The sequence below is a fragment of the Prinia subflava genome, chromosome Z, assembly GCF_021018805.1.
Source record: "Prinia subflava isolate CZ2003 ecotype Zambia chromosome Z, Cam_Psub_1.2, whole genome shotgun sequence".
Taxonomy (NCBI): Eukaryota; Metazoa; Chordata; class Aves; order Passeriformes; family Cisticolidae; genus Prinia; species Prinia subflava.
This window is the reverse complement of record NC_086283.1, coordinates 52,773,274-52,798,370: the sequence shown is the minus strand read 5'-3', so window position 1 is coordinate 52,798,370 and position 25,097 is coordinate 52,773,274. Positions and strand designations below refer to the sequence as shown.

The 25,097-nt window shown below is 34.4% G+C and overlaps 1 protein-coding gene across 1 annotated transcript in view; it reads left to right on the top strand.

Moving 5' to 3' along the window:
- CNTNAP4 (contactin associated protein family member 4) overlaps nucleotides 1–25,097 on the top strand; it is a 200,466-nt gene that overhangs the window by 77,094 nt on the left and 98,275 nt on the right. The window lies entirely within an intron of this gene.

Below are 25,097 nucleotides of genomic sequence, written 5' to 3'. Positions count from 1 at the left end.
TGATAATTAATAAACCATTATTTATTTCATCACTTTCTTTTTGCATTAACTTAACTGAGAGCAAAGGATACAAAACCAGAGAGATGGTGTCCAAAGTCTAAATTAAAAAAATGAATTATACAGTTTTAGAAAAGGATTGCATCTTTCCTTGATCCCCAATAATTGGCAGCTTGGACTAGAGGAAGAATATTGGAGCTTGGATATTATTGTATCAAGTGAATTCTGTTCTCCATGCATAGAGCTGATTAATTTCTAAATTTTTCTAAGCTTTAGACTTCATTTATTTCTTGCTGCAGTTAAACATTCTGTTAAAATGCATTTCATTTTATGCATTTTGATTTTGTTGACTTTTAATTCAAAGTGTTCTTGTCACTCTTACTGTCAAAACCCATCTATGGTATAATGAGATTATGCAGTGTTTTACTTGTTGCATAATTATCCTGCTTTTTAAATTTGCTACATACTCCAGCTTCAGATTGTGTTTTCATAACAAAGAGAAATGAATGAGTTTCTAATCCATATGGGTGTGGGGAGTAAGAAAATCAATCCATTTTCCAAATGTTAAATGAGCATAAGCTGCTACAGTATTGTCTTTGCTCATCTTAAGACAGACTGACAAAACATATCTGAGAAGCAGGGCAGCTTGATCTCTTCCATGATGGCTCTTTTGAAATGTGGTATTGGTATTGCAAACAGTGATGCAGATTGTTTTTTCTTGAATATTGCCACTGGTAAAATATCAAGTGAAAGCTCTGAAAAACAGTTAAGTGTTGATGCACACATTGGATAAGAAGATAGTTAGATCTATAGGAGCTAAAAAGTGGAGTGTCAATTCCATAATCTCAAACTTAATAAAAAATGATTATTTTAATGATTGCAATGCAGATTGAAGATATGGCTTGCAGGCAGTAATGAATAATTCAAGGATGCAAACTATTGGATTCGGGGCAGCCTATTGATCTTTTTTATGTATCTTTATTTAGGAGTTCTGCTTCTAGGGGAATATATTTTCTCTTTTCTAGACTAATACAAAAATGTAATCTTGGAGTGAAACTCGTAAATCCCTATTTATATTATAGGTTTTCTCTGACTGTTATCTCTTTATGCTGACTTGTTAAATGACATGCTCAAGTTCATTAAGGCAAGAACATCCAGCATTTTATAACATCTGCTATGTTACTGTGTTATTTCTATCCTATTTTTAGCTGAGTTGTTGGCCTGTTACAAGGCCACTTACTAGAAATAACTTTCGGGGTTTGATACTACTCTGCATTAGAATGATGGAAGATGTCCCGTTCTGAGGGCTCTGTGTTGAAATCTTCACTAGATACAAGGATTTTTACTTCGTAACCACTTTTTGTAGAATCCAGTAAAGGTACTTCCCTTGTCTGCAAATTCACCACTACCTTCTATTTTTCTTTTCAGAAGTTAGTTTTGAATTGTATTTGTTTCCTTATGGGTTATCTTAAGGTTCTGAAACTCCTGCCACTGTGCAGCTATAACAGGTTTTTCTCTACTGTAAAGTTTCTATAACAACAGAGGTGAAAGAATATGATCTACTCCTCTGCAAATGATCAAATTATCAAAACTCTCTTAATAGTCTGTGGAGAGGGTAGTTTTTTCCAAGTTTGGTTCCTGTGGCCGTAGGTGTCTTGCTTAGGTTGAAATGAACCATATTTCACCTTACCCTGCTTATAAAATATTTCATTGTGTGTTGGATTAATTTGGATGTAAGAATTCTAAAGTTAGGTGAGATTAGACTCTCTCCCTTCCAATACTAAATATTTGTCTTCACTTTTCTGTAGATTGGGAATTGGTTTAGAAGGAATCATGGTGACTGGATCTTTACTGATGCAATATATTTTGATCTCAGTGTTCTGGATTTCTTGTTGTATTGATGACCTAAATGTATGCCTTACTTGCTCTTTCATAATTGTAGGAAGTTTGTATTTTATGTGGATTTTATTTATTGCTTAAAATCCTTTAATTACTAGAGGACTTTTTGAAAAACTAACTCCATTATATTTAGTTCCTAGGCCTGTCACTATAGATAAAATCTTGTTAAGTATTGTTAGCTATAGGTTCTACAGTAGAGTTTTTCTTATTTCAACAATACATTTTGATTTCAGTCTTCAGTGATATTACTGTCACTGTCTTTTTAAGCTGTAAGTATTTTCTGCTGTGTTCTTGATATTTATGGTAAGATTTTTTCTGTCCGACCTTAGTAGAATTAATATTTACATCTCTTTTAGGAATTGGTACAGTTCTGGTCAATATATGATTCTCAAGTGAAATAGTTGTTATTAGTGGTAAAACACATGTTTTTGCACAGAAATAATTACCTTTGATAATGATTTGTTTAATCTTGGGAAGAAATTAATTCAACTCAATTTTATATTTTCTTTAATTTTACCATAAATTTAGAAGTGTTTGAGCAACATCTATTGTGTCCTTTTATATTCTTCAATCATTTTATTGTGTCCCTATTCCTTAGGATGTGGTTTCAGGTGCAGGAAAGTGCACATTCCCAAGCCAAATGCATGGTTCATTTTACTTTTAAAATGAGCAGAATCAAATCTCAAATCTCTTTGTATATTAAGTTGTCAGATTCTTTTCACTTCTCTTCTGTCAGTCCTCAGGAAGTATAAAGTAAAACATAAAAAAAAAAAAAAAAAAAAGTTAAATTTTGGTCAAGAGATGCGAGGAAACCTTATAATAAACCTTTTTAAATACTACCTTTACTAGAGTTTTGCTATTCATTCTTCCACGTGATGTGTATTTGTATTCTTCCTCATAATTCTATATATCATCACCCGTATTTTGTTTGTGAAGGATCTCCTGTTGTAATTATAATTATCTGTTTGGGGCTATGTATATTGATTCTTTCAACTAGAATAGTTTCACAGTTTAACTAAATTCATAGTCTTGTATCACAAAAGTTTTTGTGCTGTGTATTCTCTACTTGACATTACTAATGACTTCTCTAAAAAGGAGAGTAATAAGATAAAGAGATTAAAAGGAAAAAGTTAAGAGGAGGAAGAAGGATAGCTATTCACAGTTTGAATAACAAGTTTCCTATAGCTGATAATTTCAATGAAAATATGAGTCATCTAACTCATGGAAAAATGTATCTCACTATTATTCATTAGCAGGAGTTTTGAAGAACAAGAAAAATGCAATTTCTCTTTTATTTAATGTTGACTATTTCTTCTCTGGCACACCTATGGAAATACACATATATTCAGCCTTCAGTTTTGTGGATTTTATTTTCTTTTTTCCTGTGAGAATAATGATTTGTCCATTCACAGCTGTAACTGAGTTTTTACTTTTATTTGTTTGGAATCCTTGTTTTAGAAATTATTTCAAAACAGAGAAATTAAAACTAATAGATGAAAACAGCTAGTTTGGGATAATTATGACCATTTTAGTAAATTAGTTTTTATACAACAAATTTTTTCATGTCTGTTTATTTTTGTACATACGTTTAGATTCTGAGGTCTACCAGTTGTTTAATTTAACTTATCTGAAGTTGAAACTGTAAGTTTGTTTATCATAGTATCCTCAGCCCTGTGAGTTTGCACAGAAGTATTTTCACTGTAACAGTTCTAATGATATGTAGCATCTTTTTATGAATTTTTTTTATGAATTAATGAAGAATTAATTGTGTATGCATTTCTACACATATTCACAACTTCCTTTTTAAGGGAATTGGGGCTTTATATTTTATTGGAGTCTTCCCATGGTGTAAAATAACTCACAATTATGCAAAGTTACAGGTTAAGAAATGCCAAATCACAAGTATTCCGTGATAATCACATTATAAGTTTCAAGACTGCACTGTTTTGATAAAGTTTTCTTAGACTTTTAGACTCATATGGATTTTCTTAGATACATATTTGCCATGAACCTCCTCCTCCTCCTCTTAGAGAGCAGAGTCATCATTCTTGATAATAATTTGCTTTACTTTAATAGCAAAAGACTGTACATATATGCTACCTTTTTTGGACTTCTGCTAACTACTTTTTGAACCCAAAAGATTTTTCTGTTAATTCCTTCTGCAAGCCAAGTTATAGATAATTTCAGTGGATACTCTATCACTACATTTTCTATAAGTGTAGTTTTGAAATAATGTGACTTCAGACTACCTGACACTTCTGTTGGTCACAGGAAAGAGAGAACTTCTTTATCTGTGGATTAAAGTAGACCATATAGTAATGGCCCTGTCTTGGTTTGGGAAGACAGGTATCCACCAGGGAAAGCTGGAGTTTCCCTTGGAACGGAGAATGTAAACTCCCCCACCGCCTCCAAATTATTATAATTTTGCAATTAAAGACTTTCAGGCAAAGATTTGGGAATAGGAATAACAGTGCTTTACTAGGAATATTAAGAATACAAATGTAGTAGTACCAAAAGAAAAAAAGGCAAACAAACAAACAAAAATCCTAGAAATCCTGACAGAGTCAGAAGTACGACCTGACACCCTGTTGGTCAGGGTGTTGGAAGCAGTTCAAAGTAAGTCCTGCTAGAGTGGCAGATGGGATTCTGTTGGGGTAGAGATGGTCCTGTAGAAAAGGTCCAATGATGGTGAGATGGATCTGGTCTTCCTCTGAGAATCCAAGGGAAAACCAGATATCTGGTGTTCCTGGGTCTCAGTTTTTATCTAGGTAGGAACAGTTGGCTCCCTGCCCTGGGAGCATCTCACAATGGGATGATGTAATGTTTTCAGTCATGTGGTGAGGCTTGATGTCCCATTAACAGAAGATATCCCCCGAGAGGGTGGACGGGTTGTGGAAGAGATAAGGAACATTGCCCTACTTTGTTTTAACAGCTGGTCTATTATCAGAAAGCACCTGCTCCCTCCCCACTGAAGCTATGAGGAATGGGTCATAGAAGAGATAAAGAAAACATTTCCCTAACCGTTTTCAATAGATGGAAAAATAGAATAAACTTTTTTTTTTGGTTACATAACCCAAGACAGGTCCCCGTGGGGGAGCCACCACACCTGACCATTGAGTAGCTGAAGGACTGCATGCCGTGGAAAGGAGACATGCTCAAGTACAGAAGATTGTGAGGAGTCACCCCCCTTAAAGAGGAAATGTGTAAGAGAAACCAATTCTCACGGAAGGTATCCCTGCCTATGGCAGGGAAGTTAGGACTAGGAGATCTTTAAGGTCTCTTCATACAACTGACCCAAGCCCATCAATCCAGCCTGTCTGGATCCCTGTGTAGAGTTTTCTACCCTCCATCATATCAACACATCTGCCCAGCTTGGTGTTGTCTATGAAGTGACTAAGGGGGAATGTTGCCATGAGTTTTTCCTAGTTTGCTGAGCGTTCATATTAGAAGAGAAATGTGCAGTTTCTCACGCTAGTGAATTGTAAACACAGGACCATGTTTTGTAAATATTAGCAATGTTATGAATTCCTTCTCCAAGAGAAGGGGAGGTTAAATGACAGCCTCCTGGACCAGTGTGGCAGTAGAGGTGGCGAGTTTATTTACAAAACCCAGTTTTATACATTTCCTATGGTGCCTGTGGATTGGAGGATGGAATTCTACCTCTCAATCCACGTTGGTCAAGCTAACTGTCAATCACATTTCTCCTCCTACCTAGAAATATGTAAACAATAAAAGACAGTTAGCAAAATATGTCCAGTGTTTATAGTAGAAAATGTGATAAGGTGAAATTTCTGACTCTAATATGAAGAATATAACAGAAGGCTTAAAAAAGTCTTCAAAACCAGGGTGACAGGGGAACTTGATGGTTTTTGTGGGCTGGGGAAAGATGCTGGGGGAGTCCTGGAAGAGGCCAGAAAAAACAAAGGAGGAGAATATTCTTAACTTGGTGTATAAAAGGAGTTTTAAGGGAAATACAAAAAATTAAGTATATAGAAATTCAGAGATACAGGGAATCTTGGGTGGAATAATGCAGACAGGGGACTATTGTGCAAATACCTTTGTGAAAATGGTTGCATATAAACTTCCACTTACGGTGAGGACATTTTAATATTTATTTAAAACATTAAAAATTTCTGAGCTTACCTTCTGAGCTTTTGCATTTCTCTATCTACTTCTGTTTTAAAAGCACTCTGACCACAGTACTATTTTTAGATGCTTAAATGGCAATCTAATAAGGCTAATTTTGCAGTCATAATGATTAATGTTCTGTATAAAATATATTAGCTGAAGAGATGAATGCATGCATCAAGGTTAACCTGTCCCAGAATATTTAAGATAAGTTAAAAGGAAGGAAAAAAAGATTGAAACATCAGCAAAAAATGCAGTGCCTTAAATTAAATCTACATAATTTTTGTGGGTAAACATTAAAGGAATCATTAATGCCAGAATTGATAAAATATATATTGATACTATTTATATGAAGACAGTCCATATGTGGAGGAAGCAGCTAGACACGCACATTTAAAAAACATGTGTTCAACCAAGGTCAGCAGGATGCCTTGAAAATATGCAAATCCAGCAGCATGCAGAAGTAAATATTCTCTAGATTTAGACATTCACAGATTATTTTAAATGTGTGTGTTAATGTTACAGTCGTTAAATTAACAGCAGCTTTGGGAAACACGTGTATATGTGTTGGGATGATACTTTGATAAAGATTTCTGCTATGCAAACTATTAACTGTGTACTGGAATTAGTTTCTGGGACTGATCTTGATCAGGACTATTTTCCAGACAGTTTCCAGCTGCATCATTGGCAACAGAAATGCAGCTACAACTTTCTGTATTTGGGTAGGGCTAGAGTAACAACAAGCAGACGATTCTTTGCTTCTGCCTTTTCTGTATGTTTATTTAGTGAGTTTGTGCTATAAATGAATTTGCACTTCTAAGATGCAGAAATTCTGTATATTACTCCTATTATCTTGAGTTGTTTTTGTAAGTTAAAAATAGTGCTTTTTCATTAAGGTAGTTATTTTCTTATTTTTATTATAGTTATAATCTCTGATTATCTGTACTCTAAATATATTATCTCTATTCTAAATATATTGATGTTAGCACACCATTTTTCCATTAAAATAATTCACTATAAGATGAATTATTTTGTATTGCCTTTACCTATTGGTTATCTTACAAACTAATAACTCAATAACACTGTAGTATTCATATGTATGTGGAAAATGCCATAAAAAGCATTGAAACTGCAAAAAAAAATCAGTTCTCTGTCTCTCAGGTGTTGGCCACTCTAGAGTGATATTGCACTGATCCCTATCATTCTCATTATATTATGAGAAGCTTGTGCTTGAACACATATGCCTGCCTGAAAATGACTTATGATGGATGAGGAAAATTGTGCTATGGCTGGAAAAATATTGTCCCTATTTTCTGCAACAGACAGATTGTGTACTTGAAGAAATCAAGCTGTCTCTGAAAAAAGCATTTCATCTTTATAATCAGAATGGTGTGTATTCAGTTTGCTCAAGGCCTTTTGAGCCAGTAAGTAGCAGCAGACCACATATTCAGCTTCTCTCTTGTTTATTCCAGCCACTCTCTTTAAATATAGCAAAAATACTTTCAGAAGTGGACTTCAGACCTAATTTGGGAGAATGACTCTGTCATACATGGATTTGTTTTATGCCTAGTATAATTCCTGGGGTTTGAAGTTAACAAAGTGAAAGAATGGATATTTTTTTGTAAAATCTTTAGTCATTGAACTGAGAGAAAATCTCAAATTATTTTGAGTATATATTATTTTAACCCTGGTATTGTGATGGTCATGCCATTTTAATAGCTTATGAGTTATTTTAATAATGTATCATGTCTACAACATACTAATATTTGAGTCATGTTCACATTTCCCTTTTAGATACTTAAATTTCCTCTAGAAAACTTCTTAAAAATTGAAACTACAGAGTCCTAAAAGTAGAAACGGGAATTTGGAGATGTGTTTCTTGAACTTGGCAGCTCCAACATACACTTAGATGCCCACATGCCTATTTCAACTTCTAGGAATCTGATTTTTGTCTATACTATTTCAGTGTTTTCAATCCAAATTTCATCTATTACTGCTCTTTCTCTGTATCTGCATTTCTATAAAGCACGTGCCATGGCTAGTAATCTTCTCTTACATGACTGAATAACAGTTTTCAGGCTGCTGTGGAACTAATATCTGCTATTATTTTTTTGAAGGTGTTCTGTTTTGTAAACACGGCAGAAGTCCCTTTTATTTCTTGTGCTGTCTGACCTAACATGGAATAAGAAATTGCCACCCTGCTGTATGATCCAACATGAGCTGTTGAGTGTGCAACATCACACTTGCATTGTGGGCCCATGCCTAAGCATTCACTGGAAACCTAGTCAACCACTGACTCATAATTTATTTATGTAGTTAAGATTGTAAATAATGGGTAAGAATCATCTTCTGAACATTTTTAGAATGGACACAGTTTGGTGGGAAAAAAATCTATTTCCAAAGTATTTTTCTTAATGGGCAAATACAGTTTAAATATGGGGTGAATCACAGAGTGGTTGGGGTCAGGCAGTACCTCTGGAGATCATATAGTCCAACACCATTGCTAAAGAAGAATCAGCTAGAACAGGTGTCACAGAATCACATCTAGTTGGATTTTGAATGTCTCCAGAGAAGGAATCACCACAGTCTCCCTGGGCAACCTGTTGTAGTGCTCTTTCTTCCAGAGGTCTGGGGTGCCTGAGGCCTGCCTTTAACAGTAAAGACTAAATTGGAAAAGGAATTCAGTATCCTCTCCTTCTCTGTGTCCTTCATCACTAGGAGACCTATATTATTCCTCATCAGACCCACATTTTCCCTAATCTTCTTTTTACTACCGATGTCCTTGAAATCCCTTTACAGATTTAGTTCCAAATAGCCTTCCTTGTCACATTCCTTCACACTCTGAAAATGAAATCTGTATGTTTAAGACAGACAGCTACACAAAAAGATCTTTTTTGAGATAGTGAATACAATTTCTGTTGATCTTTGAAGTAAAATGTTCATATAGCTCTTAGTTTAAATGTCTTATTTTATCAATACCACCTTCAATTGATACTGATCTGGCCAGTATCTTGGTAAAGACTCCACTGTGCATTTTTTTTATAGTTGTCTAAGATTCCATGTGACCATCATATTTTTATAGCCTTGGTAATGGCATAGAATTTACTAAAGTTTTACTAGCTTGTACTATATATATTTTTGATTCGTTATTGGAACCTTGAATCGTGTAAGGACAAACAAGGTTAGTAATCTGTATATCAATACTGTGTACTTTCACATTTCTATATTTAAGGGCCTTTTCATAAATGGAAAGGAGTGTTATTCCTCTACTGGACATGGCCTTACATCTTAGAATCTTGCATTTCTATGCTGGATAAGGAGTAGGTTTTATTATCTAGTAGGCTGGTGTTTAACCCATTTAAATCTGTTTTCTGCTGCCAGACAGTGACATTTCCTACAACTTGTTTTAAAGGTCACAGGTAAGTAAGTTTCAATTAACTTCATTGCATATTTCTTCCCTTGTGTAAAACTTGCTACACTTTAACTGTGTGCAGAATATTTCAGTGTTTTAAATAAGTGAGTCGGCAAATACGGCAATACAATTCATATCTAGTAAAGATTTCTGTGTGATCAGATCTATACTTTGAAAATTCGGTTAATACCTTATTCTTTCCCATTTCTTAAGTTGCCTTATTTTTTCAAGATCAGGTAGCCCTAACTAAAATATCACTGGAAAGAACTACCTTAATGTGTCTCAAGGAGCCCTTTCCTCTACTTTTCTATATAGTTATCTGTGAATATACTAGCTGGAATTCATATTTTTTTGATGTTCAGATCTGAGTGAAAGTATCAGAAAAGTTTCATGAAGCATTCTAATTTATAACACTTAACTTATTTTAAGCAAAAGTTATCTCCTTTATCGAAAGTTTTTATTTTCTATATCTCTTAATTTATCTGCAAGATTTTCAGCTTATTGCCTTCTGTGAAGCTCACATCTTTGAACAGGAATTGAGCATAGAGACTTTTTTGGGTAGACTTCAGTGGCTTACATAATTTTCAATTAAAAAAAATCTGAATTTTATTTCTACCTGTTAGATAAAGTTTTATTTGGGTTAGTAGACAGGTCATGGATTCTATATGTATTTGTTGGTCTTGCTATCACATTCTGTGCTGTAAGAGACATCAGAGAATTTTTTACGGGATTCCATGGAATTTGCAAAAATCATCTTTTTTAACTAGGTGACTGTGCAGATTTTTCCTATCATCACAACATTCATTGTTATTTATTAGCGCTACTGACAGGAGTGTTTGGGGAAAAATGATAGTAACTTAACTGCAATAATATCCTGAATCTGTATCAGGTAGTTGTAGGTACTTGTGCTAAGCCCTTAGTTAAAGGCTTCTGTGTTCTTAATGGAATATTAAAAACTAGGTGCTGTTAGTGTCTAGTCATAGACACAAACTGGAGTTGGCATGGAATTTTTCTTCAAATTTGTGAGCTATTACCTTAGGCTTTATTCTGTAGCAGTCTCATGATTGGAAAATAGAAAAACAGCGGAAAAGTATTTTTTAGCTTTTATGCATAGTTTTGCTGACTTAACTGATTATTTTGCCTGAAAGAGTTACATATATCTATATTAGCCTTGGCAGGGCAAGTTTTAACAGCACTATCAGTTACTTTTATGAATCTGTTTATAGTCAGACATACACTATATTACTCTTCCAAACAACTGCATCTTTCAAAACTTAGAATGCATTATTCACCTCCAGTCAGAAATATTTGGGCATTTATTCCTGTTAAGAGCCATTAACCATAACATTTCAGTCTCTCGCAATTCAAATATGTAATGACAAATAACCTTGAAAATTTGTATCAGTGGAATGCAAAACTTATCAGGTATGTTCAAAAGAGTTTTAGCATTGAACATATCCTCAGCTGTTGCTAATTATGTTCTAACACTTGTGTAGTCTCAGCGTTTGTTGCTATTGTAATGTTGTATGTGGTGGAGATAAAAAGAGAAGTACAAAGGTCAGGCTTCACCTCTGGTCCCTAAGAAAATACACTTATTCTGAGAAATGAGCGAAAGTGAAAACTTACTGTGCTTCAAACTCTTTGTATACTTGTGAAAAGATATATCTTTTTTTTGCCCCTTGGGCCAACAAGTACACAAAAGCATGCAGAAGCATGTACAAAGCTACCTAAAAATATTATTAAGACACAAGAAGAATATTATTAATCCATAGTAACCACTACCAGTCATCAGACCAGTGTCCTCTTTAGGAAAACTGCCCAGTGCAATTTTTTGTCAAGATTTAATGAATTAATAATATATAGGCTAATTAAGAGGTGGGTTTATGTGACAATTTTATGAGAATGAGCTTGCTGGAAAGTTATGACCAGGTTAAGTGTCCGAAGTAATTTGAATTTTGAAATGAGAGACCCAAAGACAGGCTTTACTTAATGCAGGGGAAAGACTCAGATTTAAAGCAGGGGTTTTTCATGCTTTTTTACCTATCAAATCAATTAGTTGGGCAGGATTTTACTCCTTGATTCTGATGTATTTTGCCTACAGTGTATTTAATTAGCCCTGGATGCACACGATTTCTTGAGGTTTTGCTTTTCTAAGGTTGAGTCTAGGTTCCAGAGGGCTGTCACACTCATGCAAGTTGACTGTGAGAAAAGTTGGAATATTCCACTAGAAAATTCACCCATTTAAAATCTTTTTCATATCCTAATTTTGTATTGAATTTTATAAAAGCATGTTGAAGTACATCACAGATAAGAGATGAGGAGTTGCATATCTGGAGTTTTAACTTAATCTGTAAAACTGTGTGGCTTGATTTAACACATGAATTTATGATTAGAGAGGTCTTATGATGTCTTCACTACTTAGACTTTCTTATGGAAAGTTGTTATTTTAGTGTACTGGAGAATGAGAAAAGGAAGTGGTCAATTATGGTTTTTTTGGGGGGATTCCTTTTTCCTGTTAAATGTCAGAGATTTTTCTTTCTGCATAGTTTCTTTCTTTATTTTAGCTTATGAAGTTATCAAAGGTTTCTTTTGAATTTGAACAGATGTGATGTTTTACGCAGGGCACTAAGAATTGTAGAAAGAGGGATTTATGATGATCTCAACAGCAAAAGCTTTCCCTTTCTTCTTAGCATTGCTGAAAATTGCAAGCATTCTGGTTTCTCTTCCTGGCTGTCCATCAGTCTTCATCACATTGTGGCACACAGAGTGGGTGGTGAGTGTTGAAAGAGTTTCAGATTCAGGACAGCAGTTTTATCCTAAATCTTTCTCAGACTGAGAAAATTGCCATCATAAACTCAGTTGTCTCTTAATCTTAATGTTCATCAATAGTAGAGGAGTAAAGAAATGAAATTAGCAAATTAGTGAAGCAAAAATTCATATGCCTAGTCTTACCAGGATCTGAAACACTGTCTTCATCTACCCATGTTTCTCTTTCTTTCTCCTGTTACAAGACCCTTAAATTAGACTTAGTGGAATGCCTAATGGTGGAAACCTTGTATCTGGGACAGAGTAACAACATTTCCCAGAAAATACCCATTCCTGAAGATACCTGTAGAGTAATATAGGCAGTGCATATACTTTAACATGGTGTCTTGGTTTGAAAGACAGGTGTCTGCTAAGGAAGGTATCTTCTTGGAAGGGAGAATATGACCTCCTTTCCTCCAAATCTTTAAAACTTTGAAGCAGGGGGCTTTCAGGCGATGCCATGGGACAAGGCATACCAGTTCTTCACTAGTGTGTGTATGTATAACCAGGCAAACACCCGACGGCGATGCCAACACAGCGAACAGCAGCAAACCCAGCGCAGGCTCTTCCCGCTCTCGAGGCGCTTTCCCCCGGTGCAGTTCCGCCCGCGGCCGGCAGGGGGCGCTGCTGGCTCCCGGTGGGCGGGGCCATGGCGGGGACTGCCCCGCGCCTGCAGGGGGCGCTGTGGCGCGGCGCCCTCACGCGGTAATGGCGGACAGGATGGCAAACTCTGACCATCCTTCTCCAAAGCCAAGAGAGCAAGAGAGCTAGGAGCTGCCTCAGTCCCCTTTTCCCGTGCCCAATTCTTGCGCTAACCCCTCTGAGAGAAATCCTCAAATAAGAGAGTAGCCAGCTGCATCCTTCCCAGGGCAACTTAATTTCTCTCTCTTAAGTACCTGGTTGTTATTGTCTCTTAGCAACAAAATGGGAGAAAATTCCCCGACAAAAGAAAAACAAAAGGAAAAACCCTAATCTCCAACACATTGTTTATAATAAATTATCTCTGTTGGTAACATGGCAAAAATTGAGAATATTAACTGGAAAAAAGTCGCTTCTGTCTAAAACTAGAGATCTCTATACATTTCTTGTCTCTATTCTGTCACTGATCATGATATTATTAAACCTGAACAGCAAGTAGTTTGAGATGTTTTTGAGTCATTATGCCTGTGCAAATAGTATTTTTACGTTAGGGAAAGAGTAGTCCTGTATCTTCTTGCTGGGTCTTCTTGTAGATGGAGTCACATTTGCTAACTTTGAGTCGCCTGAGACCTCTCCGATCAACCAAGACTACTGATAAATAGTTGGAAGTCCCTCAGTAAGCACTTCTAACTAGCTCCCTCAGTACCTGTGGGTGAATTCCATCTGGCTTGGTTGACCTGTGTGTGACTAAGTGGTGTAGTGGGTCACTATTTTCTCTTTAGTTCTGGGCCCATCATTCCTTTCCTCATCCCTGCCTTTGAGCTCAGGGGCCTAAGTATCTCCAGAAGAAACGGTCTTTGTAAGACTGTACCTCCCATCATAATCTCACTAGGAACATCAGTATATGTTTATTCCAAAATTTTCTTCTTATCCGTACTACTTTAGTTCCGTATTAATGCTTACTTTCTTTCTCTTTGTAATAGTTTGCCTTTTGAAATAAAAAGAAGCTATCTTGACAACTTAAGCTTACTGTTATAAAAATCCTAGAATACAGAAGGTATTGGCAGCAATATTGTTTTGTTTAAAGCTGAAAGTATAAGTTACCATATTTGAGTGTGGCCTGGGATAAGAGCAATATTATAATGCCAGAAAAATTGCTAGGAGGAATTTTATGCTCAAATGTCGTAACTGGAAATACAGTTATTTGAAACAGATTACTGGAAAACAATAGTTTCTGGCCACCTGGTAATATTGTGGAAATCTGTCCAGTCTTCATTAGTTCAGTCCTAGTTTTGAAGGAAAGGTCTCATGGACAATCATATCTTTCAGTAGTGAGAGGGAACAAGGGATATATGAGAGTGAGTTGTGAGAGGGAACAAGACATATGTGCAGAAGATAAGATTTGACATAAGAAAATCAGCTCTATTTCCTGTCTATTGTTCAGCCTGAGAGAGCCTGTGATTTGTGTCTGTGTACTATCTTCAACAGCGTTGAACACTGTCTTTTATGAGCCCTCTATATTGGTCTTGCATCCTTAGCTATCAAAACAAAAAATAAACCCCCCATCTTATATAGAAAAATGTGCATATGAAGATTTCTATACTGGTCTTTTGTGTCTTCTTAAAAAACTAAGTGGATTTATGCCTTTTCCTCAGGTCTGTATATGGGTCAGTCTGCCTGTTTTTGAATAGTGGTTAAAATGGGCAAAACATCAAATACACTCAGAAAAAAATTCATAAATAGTTCATGTAGGGTATTTTGTTTTTTAAAAAAAAACCAGTGATCACCACATAAAACTTATGGCATGTAGCTGTGAGATCAGTCTATTAACAGTAAGATAGATGTTTAAGGCATCTTAAAAATTACTAGGAGAACCGTCATAGCTTGAAATTTGTTTAGCTATTACCTTTCAGTTCATTCATGGAACAAGAAATTTCTGCCTTACTGTTAAGAATATTTCTTTGCTGTTACAGTTTTAAAAAATACGTTGAATTAAAAAGCTTACTCAACATCGTTTAAAAAAATAAATAAACTTGTTTATCAGCAACTGTACAGAAGTGAGATTATGATTCCGGTAAATAAAAGTATGCCTAAAAAGATTTGCATTTTACTTTTATTCTTCTTAAGAAACTTACAATTCTGAGGAGAGCAAAATATGCTTTATTTTTTTTTAATTTTGAAAATATTTTGCATTAAACCATTTGAAATGTCAGATTTATTAACAGACTGTGAGCTGTTATAAATAACATGAGATAAAGTGGACCAAATTTTATTGTTGTGTCATATTTGCTGAAGGTAAGGTTTTCAGTTTTGTCTTATATTTCCGAGGTTAAGATATATAGACATTTTATTATGTCTAGATCTTCAAATCCAGTAGATCAAAGTTTTTGGATTCCTGGTATTTACCTGTAAGACTTTGCACAAAGCTTTCTTTTTCATCAGAGTTTTACTAATTTAATTTTAACTGAGATAGAGGAACTACTTTGGAATATTTCTGCTTATTTTCAGGAACTCTACCTAAACTGCAATATATATGTACTTATATTTATATATATATATATGTATACACACACACACACACATACATGCTATTCTTCTGTTATTTCACACAGTGGAAAATACTTGGCCAGAGGTATTACCCTAACAAGGTAGTTACAGCAAAATTGTTCAAGTAATGGAATGTAAGAATATGTCAGTCAAATCAAACTAAAATTGGCTTGAAGAAAAGTAGTACATGACTCCCTGAAATCTCTTGCCATTTTGCTCCTATGAACATTATTGTTGGTTTTTTGTTTGTTTGTTTGTTTTTAACTCATAGTGATCAAGAAGCTTTCCACAGGCTAGAAATAAACTTGAACTATAATTTCCTGTCTGGAAATTATAAAAAGCCTTAGGCCTTGTGGAATGAAGCTTCTAATCCATTTTATTCATTTCTTAAATGTGTTTGACCACAATAATAAGTTCTCTTTTTACGTGTGTCATTTAGTAAATATTTTGCATATATGAATTTGAACTTTTTCTTCACTTAACTTAAACAAAATTTTATTTCTTTGTTTGAGACTACAAATTACTTCCATTTTTTCTTGAATGACTGTATTGTCTTGAGTGTATTTATAGATTTTTACATCCCACTGCATGTAAGTGTTTTCCTCTTTTCCTAATATATCTTTAGTTATTCAACTTTTATAGTAAGAGAGAAGAAAATGGTATTTTTTCTTACCTTTTCAAAGCATTTTTAATAAAAGAATACTAATTCCACTCTGGTTATGATAATCTATATTTCTTACATGATAGAATTGCACCTAGGGTTAGTTTTACAGTTAACATGATGTGAAAAAATCCTGACAAATCGACATACACAAGACTACATATAAAGCCACATTCTTATTTGCTACAATTTTCTAGATAGTCAACATACCTGGTGGCAGGCGCTGGTTCAATGGAGAACATAATCAAGGTACTGGAATGGACAGGTCAGAGGTATCATTTACACTGGGAAATAAAAATTCACTTTAAGTGGAAAGAAAAATGTTTTTGACAGTTGCATTTCTTGGTTCACCAAATATCTGTCCAAAGCCAAATTGTCTGGTTAAAATCCAATGCTATTCTTCTATTATTACACACAGTGGAAAATACTTGGCCAGAGGTACTTGCAGTTTCATTACCCTAACAAGGTAGTTTCAGCAGAATACTAAAATTTCAGTGCCAGTGACAAAACATTGCTGCAAAGCCCTGTACATAGGCTGAAGTAAACTTTTAATGGTTCTCTACTGACAGCATGTTAAAACCTACTCCTTGCCTCCATCAATTCCTCTTCTGTGGATCTATTGATTCATAAAGAAATGTCTTTTCTGTTCATGTCCATACCTCCTCCTACCTTACTGGACTGAGTGACATTGTACATGATAAGTATTTTTCTTTTCATTTGTTCCTATTTGTTTCAGGGTTTTTTGCTATTTTGTTTCTTTGTTTTTTTGGTGTTTTTTTTGGGGGGGGGGAGGGGGGGGTTTGTTTTTTGTTTTTTGTTAGGGGTTCGTTAGATTGCTTGGGGATTTTTTTTTTTGTTCATTTGTTGTATTGTTTCAGGTTTTGTTTATTTAGGTATTCTAAAACTGCTAAGGAAGTGTGTACATTATTTATGGTTTCCCTATTCAAGGGAATAATTCTAGCATTTTCCTCCATCATAGGCAAAGTATAGTCAGATGAAATGAACAGGAGAGGGATACTGTCATTTTCAAATTCTTTATCACATATAGGAAAGCACACTCTAATAAACTAACCTGTTGTCAAAATTGATTTCTTTCATTGTGTATATTTCTTTACTATAGTGCAGTGCAAATTTCAGCTCTGTATAACAGAGCATTGATAAATAAAAAAGCTTTCTTTTAACCTTTCTTATGTTCTCACATTAATCACTGAATCTAGAATCTCACAGTGATTAAATTTGGAGGGGTCCACTGGAGGCAATCTGGTCCAGCCTCTCTGTTTGAGTGTATGGTTTTCCCCTGGAAAACCTTTTTGAAGATTGTGTCCAGGTGGCTTTCAAATATCTCCAGGGAAGGAGACTACTCAACCTCTTTGAACAGCCTGTTCCAATTCCTCATGACCCTCTCAAGAAAGAAGCAAAAGATTTGAATTCAAATTAATTCAAGGAACTAACGAAAGAATTTTTTTCTCTGACTTTTGAAAGAAGAAAATAAGGAGGAAGAAAAGGGTTAGGTCAACCCTTTTTTGAAGGTCAGTCTTGATATAATATTTACTTAATAGAGTATAATGTATAATGGGAGACCCAAAAAATCTAGAAGGTGTTGATTAATTTTGTTATGAACACACACACATACACATGAACACACACATACATAACCCCTACAAAAATGAAAAAGCACCCACTACAAAGAAAAAAGGCTAAGAACAGAGTAGCTTATATACAAGACTGGTTAACACTGGTATTAAGTAAGAAGGATGGAACAATCAGGAGGCCTCATCATTTGGAGAAACTTTCCCCCCCCCGCCCTGGTAAGATGAATTTAATGTAAACACCATCCAATTCAGTACTATTTTCCTCATTCTGTTAGATGCCTTTGGGACTTAAAACACTGCTATAGCTTCTTTTTATTTATTTTTATAGCACCAGGAAAAATATTTTGGCCTATGATACATGATTCACACTAGGAATTTACTTAGGCTTACTGGGATATGGAAACATTAATACCCTACAATTACAGAAACAATTAAAAATCATTGGAAAATACAGGGAGAACTTCATATTTACATGCACCATAGTACAAATAGGTACACAATCAGAACTTCATCAAAGTGATACAACCTTCAGCTATGCTTATTTGTATCTAGTCTGTACAGTTAAGCACTTTATTTGGACATCTGCTGATCTATTCTTTCACAGAGTAGGAAAGCAGGTATTAAATATTTTTCTGTCTTTAGGTCTTTGGAATTTTTTAATTATTGCATTTCCAGGAATTAGATGAATTCTTCATCTAATCTTTTTATTTCTATTGGGGTTTTTTATTATCTTATTCAGATCTATGGTTGCGCTTCTTGTAGTGTTTCTGTGGGATCCTCATTTGGGTGTGATTTAGTTTCTTTAGGTAGTTTTGCATGCACTCTCCAGCCTACTCTCAAAACAAATTAAACAAAGACTTTTCTACTTCAAAGAGAGATTTAAACATGTTAGGGATTATTTGATTAGGACTATTGACGTGGAAATAACATGACATCGTTGCTTATGACTTGCCATTCTGACTTATGGGGTCCTAGCGTTAATAATATTGTTTGCATGAAATCAATATATAAACTCAAGTCAGGAAACTGCATGATTGCCTAAGTGTCTGCAAGCTGAGACTAATAAATGAGTCAATTCTAGCACAGTCAGACGTGTGTCAATAAGTGCTTCAACTGCACCAGCCTAATACTTTGATCATGTGCTAATATAGAAAAATATACTTTAGCAACAGCGTTTTTTATTTTTGTATTCCTCCTTGGAATTACTGTGCACAAAAGAGAAAGCCTGAAGAAAATTAAGTAAGATAGGCCTTTGCAGATAATAGATCCTACCAAATGATAATTATTCCTCTTGTCCAGCTCTCTCGGTGTTTATAAAAAGGCAATATTTTATTTTTGTATCGACAAAAAAAGTATGTTTGCTTTGGGAGAGAAAGTATTTAAAGTGTTATGCTCAGCAGTTTGTATTATACAAGTTTTAAGTTATATATTATACAAAATCATTTAGGAAAAAAAATCTTACCTGCCTGTACAGCCTAAATTCAAGGAAGTATCGTAGTACTCATGAATACAACTTCAAAAAAAGAAAAACCTAAATATAGCAAAAATGGAATTTTTAATTCTATTTTTACAAACTGTTACATATTAGTGTTTACTAAGTTAGTGAAAAAATGACTGTGCTCAGGTCAGGAATCTAATGGCTTTCAGAAACAGTTTATAATGGAAAGTTCCATGAAACACCTCATAGGCCACTTGTTTGGTTTAGCTTTATAGTATTGCTAAATTTTCTGCTAGCTGAAGGTATGTAGCTGTGAATAGATGCACATTATGCACATTTTGAAAAGACTAAATTGTTTTTAATCTATATGTTAATGCGCTGTCAATGTACTGTGGCATTTTCTCTTTTACAATGTTACTGATGCAACCGATAACATACTAAATGCTATAATAACTGAAACACAAAAATTATTACTAGAGAAAATTATTCATTACATTTAAAATACAACATAGAAATGAAAGTCACAGAACTGTTAGTAAGAAAAAATTGCAGAAGGAATGTTTTCCTCTTTATGACAGCAAACATCAAATACTTTGATCAGATACAATAAATTATTTACTGTGTGTAGAACTAGCATTCTCAGATATTGAGCAAATGTCTAAGAAAATCCTCAAAAAGAGGATTTTTACATGGCGTAAGCTAAAATTTTTACTGTTCTACAAGTGAATTGACTGTGTTAGATATCATAATCAAGCAATATTTCCTGGATTTTTGTTATAAAGTTATAGAGTTTAATTTGATGTAAATATGCAGAACATAAAAATGAGAAATTGTAGCACATGAACGTGGCTCAGAATACCTCTTTTTGTGCATAGTTTTCATCAGAAATACGTTTACCTCTTCTTTTAGAGATAGTCCAAACTATTTGTACTTGATTAGTTTTTTACCTTTTTTTTCCTATTTGTGTTTTTTGGACACGTTTCTATTACCTGCTAAATCCCTTTGATATTCTGTATCTCAAGCAGTAAATGTGCTTCTTGAAAGCAAGAACACCTCATTTGTGCATGGAGTTTTTTCAGCCCATTAGAGCACTGGTACCAATGGCATACAAGGCCCTAAATACGTCACGTACTTATGCAACATTCTTGAGTGATGACATTTTTTCGCAGGATATAAATGAAAAGAAAGATATGTGGATCTTAACACAACTTCGATGACTACTTCTTAGGTTTTTATCTTTCCTTACATGTTATGTCAGCTCTTCTTCCCATTACATTGCACATTCCCAGGTGCAATTTGTTCCCTTGGTAAGATGAAAAAATGCAATTCTTATGATGCCTTTTTTCTTTTTCCTCAAAAGTCAGTCAGTAATTGGAAGAGCCTTTGCTATATACACAAACACGTGATGGGTACCTAGAAAATTTTAGAATCCTTGGAAGAGTCAACTAGATGCTCAAGACAAAAATCTTCTTACATACTCTTTGAAAATATAACACATAGACTGATAAGAAGGCTACACAATATTCATATTTTTAAATTCAAATTAGTTTTCTAAACTACTTCTCTGGGTTGCTTTCTCAATAAATTAATTACTTCTCTCTCTTCTTCACCTTGTCCCACTCCTTCTACCTGACTCCCGCCTTTTCTTTTACTCTCTCTCACTCTCTCACTGTCACAGAAGTCAAGAAAAACCTGAGAAACCACTCTGGAGTGTTTTACATTCTCAGAAAGAATCTGAAAAATTGATTAATCTTCCTTAATTTACATATTTTTGAATTTTCAAAGTTTTGGCACTCTTGGCAGGTTAATATTGCTATACAGGCTTCATGCATTTCCTTCTCTGGATATTAATGTATCCAGATATTTCGAATCTTAAATATAAATGTAATTTTGAATCTAGATAAATTTCTTTTTCTATTTTGCTTTCTTCTACCTAGACAATAATAACACTTCGGAGTGATTAAAACAAAACCAAAACCAAAACCACCACAAAAACCCCACAACAAAACAAAACAAAACAAGACCAAAAAAAACCCAAAAAACAAAACCACCAAAAATAACCCACACAAAAACCCCAATCCCCCCCAAACCAAACAAACCAAAAACCCAAACAAACAAACAAAAACCCCCAAAAACCCACACCAAAAAACCCCAAAAAAGAAGTTGTTATACACCACCTACAAGAATTTTCAAGCAACTTTGTGCTTGCCATCAATCACATAAATATTAAATTTAACTCCAATACTTGTCTTTGTAGTTGATTGCCCACTTACATTTGGGAATATTGTCTGAATAATGGTGGAGTTATGATCCTAACCTTAGAAAATACCAGAACGGTTTTGAACAAAACAGGCAATTCCTTAGGGAAAAGCAGAAACAGAAAGCTGAAACTGGGTGTGGTTGGCACTGCAAATATCCCTCAGGGAGGATTGTATGTCACATCTGTTAAGAAGATATGTAGTGTGGGTAAACTTCTTGTGAAACAGTTTTCTTCTTCAATTTTCTTTATATTCCTTACCATAGTCAGAAAAGGTTTGTATTTTCAGTACTATTGAGAACCAGACTGTGTAGCCTTTCATGTGTTTTTTGGCTGTTAAGAGAGGTTGGCTTGCTGCCATTGAAATAAAAGTAGTTTAATCCAGTGTGTATGAAGCTGTGTTACGGTATTTAGCCATGTGTATTCCGTTAGATGGAAAGGATTCCTTCTTTCATGCTGCTAACTGATTAAGAACTGATTCTAATAGAAATGTGGGAAAGAACCTCATGCGTGAGATGTATACATTTCAAAATTATTTGGTGTCATTCTAAAAGGACAAGTAGTTTTGGCTGGATTTGACAGTTTCAGTGGGAAAATCAGACATGTTTCAGACTTTCAATAAAATAAATGGAACTGTATGATTTTTCAGAGATGTAAGATGATATTGAAGGAGTGCAACAATCAATAAACAATAAATAGTGAATCAAGAGCTATTCTTAAACTGAATTACATTATATTTTCCATTTAAATTCTACATAATTTCATAGAGGTTGAGTTTCTCTGTAGGACACCTTTCTGTTCTTAATGTCGTAAGAGATCATGTCATGTTTCCAGTTTGTTCCTTCTGTCTACTGGATACATAACCTAGTCAGTAGAGTGTGCCATGAGCATTAAGGGATCATTAATATTGCAGACAATTAAAAAAAAAGAAAAGGTTTTTTTTTTGTTTCCTATTCTAGAAAAAGATACTTTCATATTTAATTTCCCTTTTTGCAGTCAGTGGGGTTGAACTATAGAGAGAATAGGAGGGGTGGAAGTCATACTTATTATTATGAAGTAGTTTTAAAAAATACGGTGTCATTTCTCTGGTAGCCATATGTTATTTCAGACTGGGGAGTTTATTGAGCAATTCTGTGGAATATAATTTGTCTCTGGACAAATATTTCATTTTCTATGAGTTTCTTGATTAGCCTACTGTCATAAGTATCTTGAACAGGGTGGATTCGTTTAGTATTTTATAAATGGCTTATCCAGATTTTTTGTTTCTGAAGTATTTTGAAATTTTTTATTTGTTTGTTACTGTAAAATTTTATTTGGGCTTTAATTTAACATGAAACATCACATAACGATTTATGATTAAAATTAAGTTAAAACTTTATTACTATGTCTCAGCATATGTGAATTAAGCACAAGATTCGATGCAATTACAAATTAGGATTTTGTCAATGTGTTTTCATGGTGTGAAAACCTTTATTTCATAGCCGTTACAATATCTCACCTTGAAATTAGAATGTGGTAGTCATTCTCTTGGTGCCAAAGTCATTTTATGGAGATGAAAATTAGTATAGTGGATTAGTTTGGTTATAATGTAAATAATCAGCAGTGGGATTTCATCCGGGTACAATCAGAGTGTAAAATGAAAAAAACCCCCACAATTGTTGCTATGTGTATCCCTAGTAAAAATAAGAATTGAAACTTAAAAGGCATTTTCACCCATCAATTATTCATATGATTTCCAGGGTTAACAGAGACAAAAGAAGGAAAAATGATGTATTTGTTTTAGTATGACTTTTATCTTTTTTTCTCAGGAAATGTGGGTCAAGCACACTCACTCAAGTGATACAAAACTCCATAGATTTCTCTACCATATTCTTTAGTAAATTTGACCTGCTAGTCCTCTGTTGTCTAAGATACAAAATCTCATATGGAAGAACATAATGGATTGCAAACATTATATTTTGGCAACAATTGAACAAAGGATAAATTTTGATTAGCATGCAGATAGTATTTGCATAGGTATATGAAATGTCTTTTATATGTTAAAGACATAAATAAGTTTTAGAGAAAAGGTATTTTGTCTAATTAAATTAAAACGTATGCCCTTCTTGAGGCAGGATAGGAATTTGATTTACTCCCACACTGTTAATTTTTTCCTCCAGTTGCATTAAACATTACCAAGAAAGCAAATTGTTAATTTCTGTGAAGAGCACAAAATATCTGGTATGGAAAGATTTCTCCATACGAGTAGTGCTGACATTTGAATGCATTTCAGTCTAGATAAATATACTGAACCTATTAATCTCATGTACATTCAGGCTCAGTCAATATCTTTTTAATATGTTTTAGATAAACTTCCATACGTAAAATATTAAGGAAAAAATCTGGGTTACAAAAATAGCTTTATTCATATTTTACATATGATGAAATTTGAAATCAACAAGGAACTAGTAACATTATATAGATTCAGGGTTTTTTTTCGCAAAGAAACATTGCACCAAAAAGGAATCTAACCATTTTAGGCTATCAGAAGAGACATCATGTAACTGCTGAATAAGAAAGTAAATTATGTGGTCCTTAGTACAGCTGTTACGTATGTCCAGATGTGTATTTAAAAAAACCTAAAACAATAGTTTTCACTCCTAGAAATAATTTCAGCTTTTCAGCATTTAAATTCCATTCCTAGAAAAAAAAATTGCATTTCATGGCATTTTTTCCACTCTTGCAAGGAGTATGTATTTTACTATCAGAAATGATTCTAAGCATTTTTTGAATCTTTAAGTAATTCAGATATTTTCATTGAGTTACTGAAGTTAAAACAAAAAAAGGAAAAAAAGAAGGAGAAGGAAATTAATTCCTGATATAGATATCAGTTTCAGCATTTTTTTGTTAATGACCTTGGTTTGGTAGTAATTTTTATACATGGCGTCTTTGCTATTCTAAGGCTAAAAAAGCCAAAGGCAGGCAGTGCTGAAGCAAGACAGGTAGGACTGGAGCAACCCTCACTTAGTTGTGTTTTGCCTGTCACTCCAGTGAGCTCAGCTTCTTGACTGTCTGATATGGATTTCTGGGAATTCATGTACAGAATTTGCCTGTTACTGGGAACAAACCAATGGCCTTCTGGATTACCTGCATCCATTTTTGATTTCACTGAATAATGTCTCAAAGCAAAAAATAATAGACAGTGAGGCTGGTCTGTTGAAATTAGAGATTTATTGCTTTTAGGTATTGATATGGGTTATTGGGTATTTGGGCATTGGTTTCAATGTCGTTTAAGTTTATTACAGTTTAATATAATCATGGTCAGCCCTGATCAGCCCCCACAGAACTTCTCATTCTCACATAAATGTGCACAACTTCTAGGGCTACATCTCGAATTCATACCACTTTTAAAAACACAGTCAATTAATAAACATTCAGAAACTGTGTGTATAATGTTATGTGATTTCATTAAAAGCAAATATTTGTGTACCATGTGGCAGTAGTTCAGATTTCACAGTGAAATGAAAAGGCTTTGTCTTGGCCCATTAAGAAAGAGAGAAAAATAGAAATCTCCCATTAGAAAATATTTCCATCCCAGTTACATTCAAGTACTTGAAGATATAATCCTCTTCTGAACACTTTCCACAAATCAGTCCACTGCTGTCTTAGCAGATTTAAGGCCTCGTAATGCAGAATTCAGGAGGGGGAGGGAAGAAATTACCATTATATTACTGTTATGCCCC